At 36.1% G+C, this 17,230-nt stretch overlaps 1 long non-coding RNA gene across 1 annotated transcript; it reads right to left on the reverse strand.

Moving 5' to 3' along the window:
- Positions 1 to 739: 739 nt before the first annotated feature.
- Positions 740 to 3,073, reverse strand: LOC126703259 (uncharacterized). Its single transcript, XR_007647983.1, has 2 exons — positions 2,740 to 3,073; positions 740 to 1,839 (listed from the first exon to the last, which is right to left on the reverse strand). It is a non-coding gene; the product is annotated as an uncharacterized LOC126703259 (long non-coding RNA).
- Positions 3,074 to 17,230: the final 14,157 nt, after the last annotated feature.

The raw sequence follows: 17,230 nt of genomic DNA on the forward strand, positions 1-17,230 counted from the left end.
CCACTTGGTGAAGTAATTTGTGCCAATTAGCAGATATCTTTTATTCCCTACTACCTTAGAGAAAGGACCCACAATGTCTAGGCCTCATTGAGCAAATGGTTAAGGGCTGGATAGAGGATTAAGGATTCTTCCCAGTTGATGAATGTTTGGTGCAAATTTTTGACATTGGTCGTACTTCTTCACATATTCTTGTGCTTCATTCTGCATGCCCGGCCACTAGTATCCCTGAGTGAGGGCTCTGTGAGACAAAGATTTGCCTCCTGTGTAGCTCCCACAAATCCCTTCATGTAACTCCTCAAGAAGTAGTTTGATGCTTCAGGGTGTATACACAGCAAGTATGGCCCAGAGAAAGAGCACTTGTACAACTTTTGGTCCTCGGATAGCCAAAACTAAGGAGCATTTTTTCGCACTTTTTTAGCTTCTGACTTCTCCTTAGGAAAGATATCATCCTTAAGGAATAGCACTATAGGATCCATCCAGCTAGGCCCTACCCTGATTTGATGGATTTGGACCATGTCCCTCTTCACCTCAGTAGGCTTGCACAAGCCTTTAACAAGTAAGACCCAAGGTAAACTATCATGACCCAAACCTGTACTTCAGAGTTTAGAGCATGACCGGCATGTTAATATCAAGTTTACCTCAATACTAACACAAACCAACCTAAACTGAAGGTACTTATCAAGAATTGTTTCTTGACTTTTTGCTTATTTTCTTGCATAAAAGCCATAATATACAAAAATGATGGAAACCTTGAAATTTGATTTCCTTTGAACTTGGAAAATTACCACCTGGCTGAAACTTAAGGTATACGTGTAAATATTACATAGCTAAATGTTTAGCAAAACTCTTATTACAAACTTAACCCCAAAGACATACAACTGCAGTTCAAAACAAACAAAGGTATCGAATTACATCTGTGCTTAAAGAATCAAGTACATCTTGATTCCTTCTATACAACAAAAGAGTTAACAAAACTCTACATTCTAACAAACGAGAAAACACAGAATCCTTGTCACTTCTAATACTCTTGCTGCTTCCAGAAAGAACCTGTGCACTGAAATATAATATGGTGAGCTGCGAAGCCTAGGAAGGTTTTAAAGCTCCATGGGCCTTTAATAAGAATGCATGTAAATCAAATATTTTATAGATATGCCTGTTTCGATAAAATAGCCTTCATACTGTTCATATGATCCTTAGGATAACTTACGAGCCTTTAGATGAAAATACTTCATTTTCCTTCCATATAATAATAAAAGGACATAATAAGGAACATAAACATAATTCAGTAACTTTATCTTAAAAAAAAAAAGATTATAAAGTGCTTCATCATACTTCTTCTTTTCATGAAAGCTTTTAACTTTTCATAATGCACTTAAACAAAATCATTCTCTCATGATCAATAACATAATATAGCTGTTCATAACATATTGATTAATCCATATCTGATAAGTCTGTGCAGAGAAGACCTCATCACATTTGGGTGACCTTGTGTGCATAATATTGTCCTCTTTGAAAGGCCTAAGGGCACATCTCCTCAAGCTTTCTGATAACTATGCTTTTACATAATTATTTCATAATAATAGCATATCCACTTCATTCTAAAATATTATGTTCGTGATATAGGTACTAGCATTAATATGCTAAAATTATCATATATATAAGATTGACTCACGAACATATATTTTACTTAAATCATGCTTACATGTAATATCTCTAATAAAATTTTTTTAATGCATAATAATTTTCGAAATAATCTTTATACTTATCAAAAGCTGAAAACAGAAGGCGCGAGAGATTGTACAAGAGGAGCTCAAGTGTTTGTGTTCTTGTTCTTGCCACCTAAATGAAAAACCAAAACTTATTATGGACAAACTTTTCCTAATATATAAACTTATACTTCAATCACAACCTAACTCTTAAACTCAAGAAAATCTTAATTCCTATCACATAAAATTCCCCAAAGCACATGATACAATCATCAGACACATTATGCACCCAAACCATATAGAAACCAATCCATAAAATTTATATATGCTCCAAACATACCAAAGGATGAGCGTATTAAATTATAGCTCAAAACAACAACCTAACTTGAGAATTAAATCCACAAAGTCAGGTGTAATATATGTTGTTCACTGCTCATTTCAGCAGCATATGCTCCATTTGTAAAATACAAATGAGCTTTCCACATATATCTAATTATCATGAAATTTTACATAACTACTCCTCTGTATGTCCAGTATATATCATAAAAATTTCGGAGTCAAACAATAAACCCATGATTTACTAAAAATCACGCAAGACAACATACTTAAATCTGTCCTGACAGAATTTCTTGCAAATTACAAATTAAACCATTATTTTTATGTTCATCCAAATGCTGTGAGAACACTTCCATAACAACCATGTATGTCTTAGAATTTATAAAAACTACTCCTAGCATCCTAATTCACAAAATATGATTTAATACATATTTTTCTTGTTGTAAACATCAAATCTGTCACAGAGACAGCTTCAGTACATATTCTTACAAAATCATCAACAAATAGCAATAGGCCTTAATTTCAATTGGGTATTTTTATACTCATACTATACATATTGAAATATGTTAATAAGCATTCAATTGATCACAATATCATCAAACTTTCAAATCACTAAAACAGAATCATAGTTCAACCTCTAAAATCAAGATAGAGGATAAAGAAATAGAAATAAATAAATGAAGTTTTGATTACTTACCCACAACTTTGAAGTTGAAATTTTAGTGTTAACCCTTTAATTTACCCACAACTTTGAAGCTGAAATTTTAGTGTTAACCTTTTAATTTCTTATTAAAAGGTTAACACTAAAATTTCAGCTTCAAAGTTGTAGGTGCTGCTGTGTAAGAGCAAAGAGAGAAGAAAAACAAAAACAAAGAAAAAGGAGTAGAGAAAGAGGGCTGGACTTTCTGTCTAGTGTAGCCAAGAAGATGAGATAAGGAAAAGACGTTTGGGGCACAAAAGAAGATAAGAGATGTGGACTATTGGGGTGGGATACGTGGAAGGCTAGAGAAGAAAAATCGCACCCCCTTTTTTCCAACTTTCTTGCATTTACACTCACACTTTTCTACCAAAAATAATATCACTTTACACACACACACACATATATCCTTACCCTTATAAAGTTATATCCATAACATTAAAAAAGCATATATGTTTTATAATATCAAAAAAATCAAAACTTCATGTACTTAAAAATAATTAAGATAATAACATGCATATAAACCCATAAATTAATTATGAAATTAGGTTGGGGTGTTACATAAACCCTATGCCGAGAAGGTTGCAAGAGTAGCAAGAGAATCTGCATGTGTGTTTCCACTCAAAGGGATATGTCTAAAGTTGAAAGAGTCAAACCCTGATTGTAAGCGCCGACCTGATTCAAATATTCCTGCATTCTGACATCCCTGGCTTCTAATTCCCCCTTCACCTGGCCCACGACCAATCTTGAATTTGAGAATATCTCTACTGCCTTTCCGCCCATTTTTTTAACCATGGTCATTCCCACTAATAGGGCCTCATACTCAACCTCATTGTTTGCGGCTGAAGAGTCTAGTCTTAATGATTTCTCAATAGTGATCTTCTTAGGAGATATTTGAACTAGCCCCACTCCAGATCTTCTCTGAATTGCTGCATCATCAACATATACTCTCCAGGATAAAGGTTCTTGTAGGGAGATCAAGCCAACTGATTATCCATCCATGCCCTGCTTCTCTACCTCTTCTTCCAACGGGGATTCAGCTAACTCCGCCACCAAATCTGTGAGGACTTGACCCTTGACAGAGATACGAGGCATATATTAGATGTCAGAAGCTCCAAGGATTGTACCCCATTTGGCAGTTCTCCCTGTGTAATTCGCACTCCGAAGTAGAGATCTTAGCGAAAGTTGGGTTAGGACAACAATTGTGTGTGATTGGAAGTAGTGGGGGAGTTTACGTGTAGCGTGTACCACTGCCAAAATGGCATTCTCCAGTGGTAGGTAACGGACCTTGGCCTCATGTAGTACTTGCTCGCATAATAAACTGGCATTTGTACACTACCATCAACCCGCACCAATATCAAGCTTACAGTGTGAGAGGCCACAACAATATAGGCAAAATAAGACCTCGTCTAACTCAGGCTGGGATATAATAGGTGGCCGAGAAAGGTATTCCTTTAGCTGTTGAAAGGTCAAGGCACAATCCTCGGTCCACTCGAATCCTTTCCATTTGTTCAACAACAGGAAGAAAGGTTTGCACCTGTCCTCTGATCGAGAGATAAACCGATTCAAAGTAACAGTCATTCCTGATAGCTTTTGGACCTCTTTGGGATTCTGAGGTGGTTGTAGACTGTTAATCGCCTTAATCTGATCAGGGTTGACCTCAATTCCACGATGACTGACCATATAGCCCAGAAACTTGCCTAATCCCATGCTAAAAGAGCACATAGAAGCATTAAGGCGTAGCTTGTGTTTCCTTAATACTTCGAAAATATCCCTTAGATCACCCACATGCTTGGACACCACTTTACTCTTCACCATCATATCATCTATGTAGAGCTCAATATTCTTACCCAACTGTGGCTTAAACATCCTAGTCATCATCCTTTGATAGGTAGATCCTGCATTTTTCAAACCAAAAGGCATAACCTTGTAGTGGTAATTCCTAGTAGGAGTGACAAAAACTGTTTTTTCTTGATCACCCAAGGCTAATAGTATTTGGTGATATCCTTTAAAGGCATCTAAAAAGCTCATCCGAGGATGGCCCACAGTTACATCTACTAGTTGGTCTATCTGAGGCATAGGAAAGGGATCTTTTGGACAAGCCTTATTTAGATCTGTGAAGTCCATACACACTCGTCACTTCCCATTCTTCTTCTTCACCACCACAATATTAGCCAGCCACTCAGTGTAGAACACCTTCTTAATAGCTCCAGCCTACTTAAGCTTCATTACCTTGTCTCTGATAGCATCAGAATGATCCTTAGATAAGCATTGAGGTGGTTGCTTTTTAGGGGTGATAAAGGGATTGACATTCAAATGAAGACATATGAAGCTCAGATCTACCCCCGAAGCTCCGTAAGCGTTTCATACGAATAGATCAACATTCGTCCTAAGAAACTCTATTAGCTCTTCCTTCTCCTAAGGAGGCAGCTGAGCTCTGATCTGAAAAAACTTTTCCTGATCATCACCAACAACAACCTTCTCTAAATCCTCACATTTCGCCTCCTTGGCTGGCCCATTGACAGGTAACATCGGAGTCTTTGATTACTACAAGCCTTTCTCAGTACAGGCTAAGGAGCCTTTCTCAGTCAGTGTAGAACACCTCCTTAATAGCCCTAGCCTTCTTAAGTTTCATCACCTCGTCTCTGACAATATTAGAATGATCCTTAGATGAGCGTCGAGGTGGTTACTTTTTGGGAGTGACAGAGGGATTGACATTCAAATGATGACAGATGAAGCTCAGATCCACCCCCGGAGCTTCGTAAGCATCCCATGTGAATACATCAACATTCCTCCTGAGAAACTCTATCAGCTCTTCCTTCTCCTAAGGAGGCAGCTAAGCTCTGACCTGAAAAAATTTCTCCTGATCATCACCAACAACAACCTTCTCTAAATCCTCACACTTTGCCTCTTCAGCTAGCCCATTGACAGGTAACACTGGAGTCTTTGATGGCTACAAGCCTTTCTAAACAGAGGCCGAGGACTCGGCTTTAGGTTGATGTAAAATTGTAGCCACTAGACACTACCTAGCCATGGGTTGACTCCTAACTAGCTCTTCAATCTAGTCCCCTGACGAATATTTCACCTTTTAATGCAGAATTGAAGAAATAGCCCCGAGGGCATGGAGCCAAGGTTTGGCCACAATGGCTGTGTAAGGGGGAATAAGCATCCACCACAATGAAATCTACTTCAACCATCTCTAAGCTTGCTTGCGCAGGCAGCCTAATCTGATCCCTCGGAATGACAATTTTCCCATCAAAACTCACCAACTGTGAATCATAGGTCGTTAAATTCTCGGGATTCAAGTTCAGCCCCTTGTACAAGTCAGGGTACATAATCTCTACACCATTGCCCTGGTCTACTAACATCCTCTTCACATCGTACCTTCCTATCTTAAGGGTGACCACTAAGACATCATCATGTGGCTGTATAGTTTCGATTTTGTCCTTGTCTGAAAAGCTCAATGTCAGTCGGATCTCTACTCTAGCTCTCTTCGACTCAGAATTAGAGTTCTCGGCTAGTAGTTGAGCTATAGACATCATCTTGGAGGGATGAGAATCGGTTCTCCCAAGAGCAGCAAAGATGTCATTAATTATGCCCAAAGGGGGTCTTGAAGAAGCATCTCTTTGGGAGTTTGACCCTCCCTGGCCATTGAGATGATATAAAAATTGCTTTAACCTTCCTTCTTGGACCAGCTGGTCCAGATGATCCCACAAAGTCTTACAATCCTTTGTGATGTGTCCCCGGTCTTATTGGTATTAGAAATGAAGGCTCTAATTACAACTCATGGGGTCTCCTCCCATCTTATTTGGCCATTTAAAGAATGACTCACTCTTAATCTTCTCCAGAACCTAGTGTACTAGTTTTCGGAACACCACGTTAACCGCTTGAGTATTGGTGGGTCTTGACTGCCCAGCATAATTTCTCTGAGGCCAATTATTGTTGTATCGGTCCGACCTGAAATCCCTCTTTTCCTGAGAGACAACTTTAGCCTTCCCTTTCCCCTTCCCCTGTTGCTGGTCTTCCTCGACCCTCTTATACTTATAAATTCAATCGATGAGTTAGCGTACACTGGTGGCAGGTTTTCTAGTCAAAGATTTCCTTAAACTGTGCTCAGTAGGTAGGCCAACCTTGAAAGTCCTAATGGCTACATTGTCAAACTCACCATTTATCTCATTGAACATCTCCCAGTATCTGTCCGAGTATGTTTTTAGGGTCTCCCCTTCTTGCATGGTTAAGGACAGTAAGGAATCCAAGGACCAAGGAACCCTACTACAAGTAATAAAACGAGAGTCAAATGCCAGAGTAAGCTCCTTAAAGAAATCTATGGAACTTGCCCCCAGGCCATCAAACCATCTCATCGCCACGGGCCCCAGGCTGGATAGGAAAACCTTACACATCAAGGTCTCGTTCTTAGAATGGACAACCATTCTCTGGTTGAAATGGCTCACATGCTCCACATGGTCCATTCGACTATTGTAAATGGTGAACGTTGGCTGATTGAATCGCCGAGGAAGTTTTACCCCTTCAATCTTGTGCATGAAAGACGACCTGGAAATTTGATTCAATGCCCTGCTTATAGCGTCGTTTCCCAGGCCTTTACGAGGCGGGCTCCTATACCTACGTTCATGATGGTGCTCCTTATCATAGGAGAAAGACTCACTAGGTGGGGTTTTTGACCTTGGTCTATAGCTAACATCCCCCTCATCATTAGAGGAAACATCAGAGTTGGAGGGAGTTCACTTTTGCCGTGCATGGCATAGCTTCCTCTTCAAGTGGTCAATCTCTTGCTACATGGCCCTAGCATTCTGCTCTTGGGAGACATGACTCCCACCCCGAGAGTGGCTTCCACTAATATGCGTGGTATACACACTAACCTCCTGGTCTCTTCTAAGCTAAAGATTAAGGAAATGTTCTTGATGTCAGGGCCCCGTGGATTCTTCCTGGTGTGGACCTGATCCTACCATGATCAACCATTACACTCACTATCACACAAGTTTTTTTCACAGACGACGCCAATTGTAAGGACATGATTTGGAGCCTAAGCCTAAAGTGTAAATGGATCTTAGACCAATAAGCCCAATACAATGAATTTGTAGAGAGTGGGTTGGAAAACTAGACTCTAATGAGTTGGATAACAGTTAGAATGAATTTAGAAGACAATCAAGCAAAAGCAGACTGGATTTATCTAAGTAAAATTGTCTTTGGCACAATCCAAGGAGGTCAATTCTTGTATATATCAATTGAAAATTGTTACAGATACAATTTTGATTGTTACAATGCTTTCTCCCTCAATTATCCAATCTTAGGGTATCTCTTCTATTTTATATTATCTTCCCCTTTCATTCCTACCTTTCATATGCAATCAAATTTTTGGTGTTGGTTCCTGTCCCATCAGCACCTTCCTGAAGTCCTTGGGTAGCAGTTGAAAGGCTGAAAATTACTGTTTAGGTATTACTTCCTTAATGGGGCCAGAGAGTTTGCTACAGAGCATTCAATGTGGTGGTAGCAGCTTTTCCTTAAATGTTTGTAGCTTTCCTCTATTTTGTTCCTTCTTAATTCTTATCCTTATCTATGGAACGGTCCGGAATGTTGGCTTTGATGGCAGACTACATCTTCCAACCTTGGATGTGCTTAGCCGAGGTGACTTTCCTCCTCGAACCCCTTCCTAGGCGAACATGACCAGATCTTACCTTTTACCTACTAACACGGATTCTTATGATAGTGCTTGCTCGTCCTCGGACTACTTAACGTCCTCGAATTGGGCCCCTGGCCCAATACATATGTAGACATGTACTCCTGGGCCTTTCACCCCCACATCCAATATCAAATGTTCTATTTTTTTTTATCACTTAATTTAAAATAATATAAACAACTCATTAAAATAATAAATGAAATAAGAGAACTTGAGTTTTTTAATTAAGAGATATAATCTTAATAAAATATTGTATTCTATTTTTTACAACTAACTACAGTCAAATGGTATTTATACTAGTTTACTGTAGTTGCAAAAAATTTAGTTTTAACTTCTCCAATAACACATGATTTTTTAGTTCTTTAGTGGTAAAATAGTTTTTTCTTTTTTTTTTTGGCCAAAATACAATCACCATCATAAATATTTTTATTGTTTTTATTAAGTTTTCAGGTTGGATAGTTGCTATTTGGGTGATGCTAGCTAGAATTATTGAGGAGAAAGGAGACCTAAAATTTTGGAAGAAGGGCCCAACTAAAAAATAAAATGTCTAATAACCAAAAAAATAATAATTTGGACCCAGGTGGCCTGGGCCCCCTTGGGCCCCACCTGGGTCCATCCTTGCTCAACAGTGATAGGTCGTCCCACCAATGCCGGTCAATATAGCCAACTCCATTAGCAACCCCTTCCACTCGTTTCAAAACCCCAAACCAAATCAACTTGCTGAGTTGCTTATGGTTTAATTTCACAACTTGCTAACTTATGTGGCTTATAACTTTTCTTCGATCATTCACAAGTCACATTCACACAAGTCGAGTAAGTTTTGCGTGCTCACACAGTGTATAAATCCATCTTTGTGCGCCATTTACTTTCTAAGCTCATTTCAATTTCTATCTCTTTCAGATCAGAGTTGTGCGGGGTGCATGGTATATAAATCCATCTTTGTACATCATTGACTTAATAGGCTCATTTCATTCTCAGATCAGATTGTAAAAATCACTCTGGTTACTAAAGCCAATTTAGATAACAACCATATGGAACTTATCTTTGATTTTTGACGCCACGTACGTATAACAACAACAACGCCTTCCACCACTCATAGCTCATCCCCAAACCAACAGATCAAAAGCAATATTATGTTAAATTTTGTATGCTCTATAATCCAGGCTAGATTAATGCAATGTTAAGTCATAAAATGATATAATGATTAAAAAAGTCTACAAAGTCTTTCAAAGTAAAGCAACAAATATTTCGTCACATCCTATCCTGATGTGATGAATATCAGAAGATATTTATATATTGTCTTCAAAGTTATGTTCAAATTTAGAGGAAAAAAAAAAAAGGCCTTAGAAATTCTACTTTTCTATCGTAACTTCATCAACTTGCGACAAGGTTATGACTAATAATTAGTGGCGGCTCTAGAATTTTTTTTTTTTTTAGAATGTTCCTTAAGAAGCATAAATTACGCAATATAATAAAAAGAAAATTTTATATATTGACAACAATAACAATAAAAAAATACACAAATACATAAGGTTTTACAACATAGACCTTGTGGAGTTCAATTGTGGTTGTTGTTAGTGTTGCTGAATAGGGATGGGCGGCGATGTCTGGAGAGAGTAAGTGAGTAAGTGAGTTTCTTATTTCCTTTTAGCCTTTAGGTTTTGTTGGTGCAAACACAATAATAATGGAAATAACACACAAAGAGAAACTGAATAATACTTTTGAATATTATTGATGTAAAGAAAGAAACTACACAACACTATTTGAACTGAGGCGCGACACTCGCTCTCTTTAAGGAGATTCAAGCCCTTGGTTGGCTAATTCTTGTAACCGGTGCAGACCTTCTTTGACTTGTCTCCCCTAGGATGCAACAGCCCAACAAGTGTCATATGGCTAGAATAACCTCTGCACAGAGTGTTCAAGCCCAAAACTCCACCAAAAAGAACACCATTCCTTGCCAATAATCTCTCTATTTTTTTTTTTTTTTAGTGTGTATTGTAAATTACAGTAACTTGGATTGGGTCTAAATGAGTCTATTTACAGGCTCAATGGGTCTTACGAAATTACTACCCAATTTATTCTGATTAATTAGATCCAATTATTCTGATATAGTGGGTGTTACAAGATTAATTGTTGGATATTAATCTGATGGGCTGGAGTTACACAATTAATGGTGAGATAAGGAGTTTCTGAAGAATGAATAGGCCCAAACGGATAGTCCATTAAGTGGGTTAATGGCTCTTCATTGTCCATAATAAAAATGGAGTATTAATTAGGGTCATTTACTCACCAACGGATATGGTAATTATTCTGAATGGGCTGTCAAGTGGGAGGATCCAAGAGGCTGATTCATTTCCATTTTTGATACCTCCACTCTTCATCTCCCCCCTTGCGCACGTATCTAGCTCAATATCTGAGACAATTAATGTTAGCCCATTAATCACCACAATTAAAAAGAATAAAATAGTCTCTCTCCTTTTCAATGTGGGATTAAACATTTTCACAACTCTTCATCTTCCATATTCACTCCTACATCTTTACATTTATGTTATAACATTTACTCATTTTAATCATTTAATATTAAAATGTTCCAACAATCCCCCACTCATTTTAATATTAAATTTTAGTTAAAGAGAGATTACCAGGCAAAGATGGGTCACTATGCATCATGAAGGTGTGCTCTGCATTGAACCTTCACTTAGTAAAACAGCGATCTCAACTCCAGAGTCGTAGTGGTCTCCGACTTGAACTAAGACTGCTTTAGGGAAATTAAGCATCACTGTTTACACATAACAACCCAGGTGTTGACATGAGCTTTTATAGCTAGCACTTTATGGCCATGTGCTAATCCCAGTTTCATGAGTGTATTTGAGATTAAGTCCAAATCTCATAGGGAGCGGCCCCACCCCCACACTCACATAGGTGAAATTTGTCAAGAGTGCTCTTGTAATTCTGACACCCCACTCATACGAGCTACAAATTTCATTAAGAGTGTTTTACTCAACCTCTCCACATTACAGGATAAATGCACTTACATCATAGGGATGAACAATTAAAAAATTATTTACAGAATAAATAATTTAAAAAATAAATAAATAGTGCATTTCTTACGACCATCATATGATTCGTTTTTTCCATTGAACCCAATTCTCAGGATCTCTAGTCCTTGGGTTGGGTATCCTCATACATGGCTCATAATTCTATGGACTTTAGTCCCATCCCCCTCGATGTATTTTAGACTCTATCTTTTGCCAAGGCCTTGGTAAATGGATCTGCAAGATTATCATTAGATTTAATATAATCCACAGTTATGATGCCACTACTAAAATAAGATCGCACGGTACTGTGCTTTCTTCTTATAGGTTTGGATTTACCGTTGTAGTAACGGTTTTTAACTCTACCAATTGCGGCAGTGCTATCACAATGAATTAATATAGGTGGAATTGGCTTTTCCCAAAGTGGAATTTCATATAACAAATCTCTAAGCCAATTTGCCTCTTCACTAGCTGAAGCTAATGCTATTAATTCAGCTTCCATTGTTGAATTAGTAATTATTGTTTGCTTTTTAGATTTCCAACAAATAGCACCACTACCTAAAGTAAAAATATAACCAGTGGTAGAGAGAGAATCACCTGACAAAGTATTCCAATCGGCATCACTTAAAGCTTCAATCACAGCAGGGTACTTTTTATAAAATAAGCCATAGTTTTTGGTACCAATTAAATATCTCATAACTCGCTCAATAGCTAGCCAATGATCTTTACTAGGCTTGCTAGTAAATCTCCTAAGCACTCCTACTGCATATGCAATGTCAGGTCTAGTACAATCAGTAGCATAACGCAAACTACCAATGATACTAGCATAATCCTTTTGATTAAAAATCTCATCATCATTATTCACAGGAAATAAATGAACACTAGAATCAAAAGGAGTAGCTACACTTTTGTGATCATGAAAATTATATTTTCTCAATATTTTCTCAACGTAATGTGATTGATCAAGATATATTCCATCACATGTTTTTGTAATTTTCATGCCCAAAATAAAATTAGCCTCACCAAGATCTTTCATATCAAAATGACTTTTAAGCATATTTTTTGTTTCATTTATAACATGCATATTTGAGCCAAAAATCAACATATCATCCACATAGAGGCTAATAATAACATGTAAATTATTCCATGATTTAGAATAAATACATTTATCACATTCATTTGATTTATAACCATTCTCAATCAGGCAGGAATCAAACTTTTCATGTCACTGCTTAGGTGCTTGTTTTAAGCCATATAGGGATTTAGTTAGCTTACATACCTTGCTTTCTTGTCCAGGCTCTACAAAGCCTTCGGGTTGGTCCATATAAATCTCTTCCTCTAGGTCCCCATTTAGAAAAGCAGTTTTTACATCCATTTGATGAATTTTCAAATAAAAAATTGCAGCAATGACAATTAACAATCTAATAGATGTAATTCTTGTTACCGGAGAAAATGTATCAAAGAAATCAAGATCAGCTTTTTGTTTAAAGCTTTTTGCAACAAGTCTAGCTTTAAACTTATCTATTGACCCATTTGGTTTCAACTTTTTTCTAAGGACCCATTTACAACCTATGGTCTTACAACCCGGTGGAAGATCTACTAATTTCCAAGTTCTATTAGAAATTAGAGATTCCATCTCATCATTTACAGTCTCTTTCCAAAATATAGCATCAGGTGATGTTAAAGCCTCTTTTAAATTTTGGGGATTTTCCTTAATGTTAAAAACATAATAATCAGGACCAAAATCCTTTTCAACTCTAGCTCTTTTACTCCTAGGTTCCATTTCAAAATTTTCTTGATTTTGTAAATGTGAAGTAGAAGAACTAGGTTGTGACAAAATATTTTCTTCACCCCCACTATTTTTCAATTTAAAAGGAAATTTTTCTTCATGAAAAATTGCATCACTAGATTCAAAAATTATTTTGTTTTCAAGATCAAAAAATCTATAGGCTGCACTATTAATAGCATAACCAAGAAAAGCACAGGTAGTAGCTCTTATACGTAATTTAGGCATTTTAGGGTCAGTAAGCCTTACATAAGTAAGACAACCCCATACTCTCAAATATCCCAAATTTGGCTTATGTCCTTTCCGCATCTCAAAAGGTGTGATGTGTGACTTTTTATGTGGCACCTTATTCAAAACATGACATACAGTTAAAATAGCTTCACCCTAAAAATGTAAAGGTGTATCAGATTCAATTAACATGGCATTTGTTAACTCAATTAAAGTTCTATTTTTTCTTTCAGCCACACCATTAGAAGCAAGTGAACATGGTGCAGTAGTTTTATGGATAATTCCCAAAGACTGAGCAAATGAGTTGAATGCACTTGATTCATACTCACGGCCTCTATCACTTCTTATTCTTTTTATTTTTCTACCGAATTGATTTTCAACTTCTTTTAAAAAATCTTGAAATTTTTCAAAAGCATCACTTTTATTTTTCAACAAATAAATAGTTGTATATTTTGAGAAATCATCAATAAAAGTGATAATATATCTATTTCCTCCACGAGTTAAAATTCCCTCAAATTCACATAAATCGGAATGAATTAACTCAAGCAATTCAGTATTTCTTACAACATTTTTATGAGGTCTTTTTGTAATCTTAGCTTGACTACAAGTTTCACATTTTTCAAAATCTTTTGACAGTCTTAGAATTAATCCTAAACTACTCATGATTCCCACATATCTATTATTTATATGACACAAACGAGCATGCCAAAAATTAATAGAAGAAAGTATATAAACTGAACTGGTAGATGCTTTATTATTCTCAACATTCAATTTAAACATTCCATCACAAGCATAACCCTTGCCCACAAATAATCCCTTTTTTGTGATTACATAATTATCAGATTCCATAGTTTGCTTGAAGCCAGCCTTGTTAAGCAAAAAACTTGACATCAAATTCTTCCTCATGGATGGAGTGTAAAGTACATCTTTCAATGTTAGCACACGTCCAGAAGTAAATTTCAATTCAACCTTACCACTCCCAAGAACCTTGGTTTTACTAGAGTCACCAAGCATAACAGTTTTTTCTTCTTCAAAAGGAGTGTACAATTTGAACCAATTCTTGTCATAGTAGACATGCCTATTAGCACCGAAATCTGCCCACCAACCTTCAACATATTGCACCATATTGATGTCTGTAATCATAGCCACTAAAGGCTCTTCGGTTACGTTAGCCTGCGGGACAGATTCACGTTTCCGAAATTTGCAAAATCGAGCAATATGCCCACTCTTGCCACAGACAAAACAGGATCTATTAAATTGATCTTGTGAAGGGGGTCCTTGGTTCTTATTGTAATTTTTATTTGGGTTTCCCCTTCCTTGAGGTCTATTATTATTTTTAAAGGCTCTTTTTTTAGGCTTCAATTGAACATTTCTAGGAAAATGATTTTTGGGCATATTATTATTGGATGAAATGAGGTTTACCTTTGTGGTGGAATTACCATTGCTCTCTTGTGTCATGAGTGCATCTTGTCCTCTAGCCTCCTCCTCCACACGGATGCATGTGATCGAAATCTCCAAGGATGTCTCCTTTTGTTTGTGCCGCAAAATCTTTTGGAACTCCCTCCAAGATTGTGGTAGTTTATCAATTATGCCAGCTACCACCAAATTGTCCCCAATCTTTATGCCTTCGGATCTCAATTTTGCCACAATCATTTGGCAGTCTTGTGCTTGATCCACCACCGATTTTCCATCCACCATTTGGTAACGGAAAAATCTGCTAGCAGCATACTTCTTTGCACCTGTCTCCTCAGTATCATACTTGCTTTGTAAAGCTTTCCAAATTTTCTTAGCAGAATTGTAAGTTGTATCATAATAATCATAGAAATGATCGGCAAGACAATTCAATAGATAAGAGCGACAATTATATTCATCTTTTGTATACTTATCTATTTTTTCTTGATGGAGAATATATTCTTCCTCACTCATCTCATCGGTAGGAACTTTTGACGGATTCTTGTCTGTGAGGATGTAGGAGACTTTGAGAAGACTCAAGTAGAAGAGGATCTTTCCTTTCCACCTCTTGAAATAGGCTCCCTTAAAGCGAAAGGGCTTGTTGAGATCTCCAACAGGCTCATTTGGTTTCTCTTGTGTAGGCTCCATGTGTATGAATCTCCTTAAAATTGTTGGTGCAAACACAATTATAATGGAAATAACACACAAAGAGAAACTGAATAATACTTTTGAATATTATTGATGTAAAGAAAGAAAATACACAACATTATTTGGACTGAGGCGCGGCACTCGCTCTCTTTAAGGAGATTCAAGCCCTTGGTTGGCTAATTCCTACCTCCACTCTTCACCTCCCCCTTGCGCACGTATCTAGCCTAATATTTGAGACAATTCATGTTAGCCCATTAATCACCACAATTAAAAAGAATAAAATAGTCTCTCTCCTTTTCAATGTGGGATTAAACATTTTCACAACTTTTCATTTTTCATATTCACTCCTACATCTTTACATTTATGTTATAACATTTACTGATTTTAATTATTTAATATTAAAATGTTCCAACAGGTTTGATTTAGTTTTAGTTTAAATTGTTTAATGACCGTGAGGCATTGAGGATTTTTTATTTATTTTAATATTTGTTGAATTAAAAACGTAATCGAGTTAATGTTGGAGTAGTGATAGTCTTAGTTTGAGGTGAGATTGATCTTGTACCGGGCTTTTCTATTGGCATTTGGTTTAGGCCTTGTTAGTGGTTTTATTATAATTTTTTTTTTCTAGATTTTCGTTCAAGGTTTTTTTTTTTGGATTTTTTCCATGGTTTTATAAACTAGTATGGTGAAAGAACTGAAAAAGGAACTGGTTACTGATTTTTTGATCGAACTGAGATCCTACCGATAGTCGAACCGGTGACGTCATAAATAATATAATTAATAAAATTTTAAATTATATAGATAAAAATATAATAAGTTTATCACTTATAATATGATAGCAACATGTAAAAATATAATATTTAGTGACACTTTTCATGTAAATTTAATCAAATTTTCTTAGAATGGACAATCACATGTTTAATTATTATCATAAAAATAAAAAAGTTTATTTTATATATATAATGAATTAATTGATGTTATATAAAAATTAAGTAACTTTTTAAGTTTATTCATTCAATTAACTAAAATTACTAATTTTTTCTAATCAAAAGTATCGGAAAAAGAAAAAAGAAAAGTAGTTGTACAATGAAAAAAGCTAAATTTATGTGATTTTGACTAATTAATTGTATAATATATATTATAATTTTTTTCAAGAGAAGTAGTCGTAGGTAAAGCAAAAACTAAAAGTAAAGTTGTAGTATAGAGTTAAAAGAATATAAAAGCGTGTGGTTTTTTTTTTTTTTGCTTGATAGACCGTAATATATTGTTAAGTTGCTTAAATTATGGACCAAAATTTAATTTTATTGACATAAAAAAAATTCGGGATGTTCTCAAATTTTTTTTTAAAGGTAGATAAATATAAAGTTTTAAATTATTATATATAATTTCTTTTTTTAATTTTTAGGTCAGGGTGGTCCTCGGCCATCTGGCTGTGCCACCACTGCTAATAATGTAGTTGTAGAAGAACCGCAAGGGATAATACTTTAAGATATTATATAGTTGGGTCATACCTAACTTTCAAAAATTAAGTGGTCCATCTGAGTAATTGTTTCTCCCCAAGATAATAACAACAACAACGCCTTCCATTCATATCTAAACCACATTCTCAAAAAAAAAACAAATCCGTCTTTGTACATCATTCATTTA

The sequence above is a fragment of the Quercus robur genome, chromosome 10, assembly GCF_932294415.1.
Source record: "Quercus robur chromosome 10, dhQueRobu3.1, whole genome shotgun sequence".
Taxonomy (NCBI): domain Eukaryota; kingdom Viridiplantae; phylum Streptophyta; class Magnoliopsida; order Fagales; family Fagaceae; genus Quercus; species Quercus robur.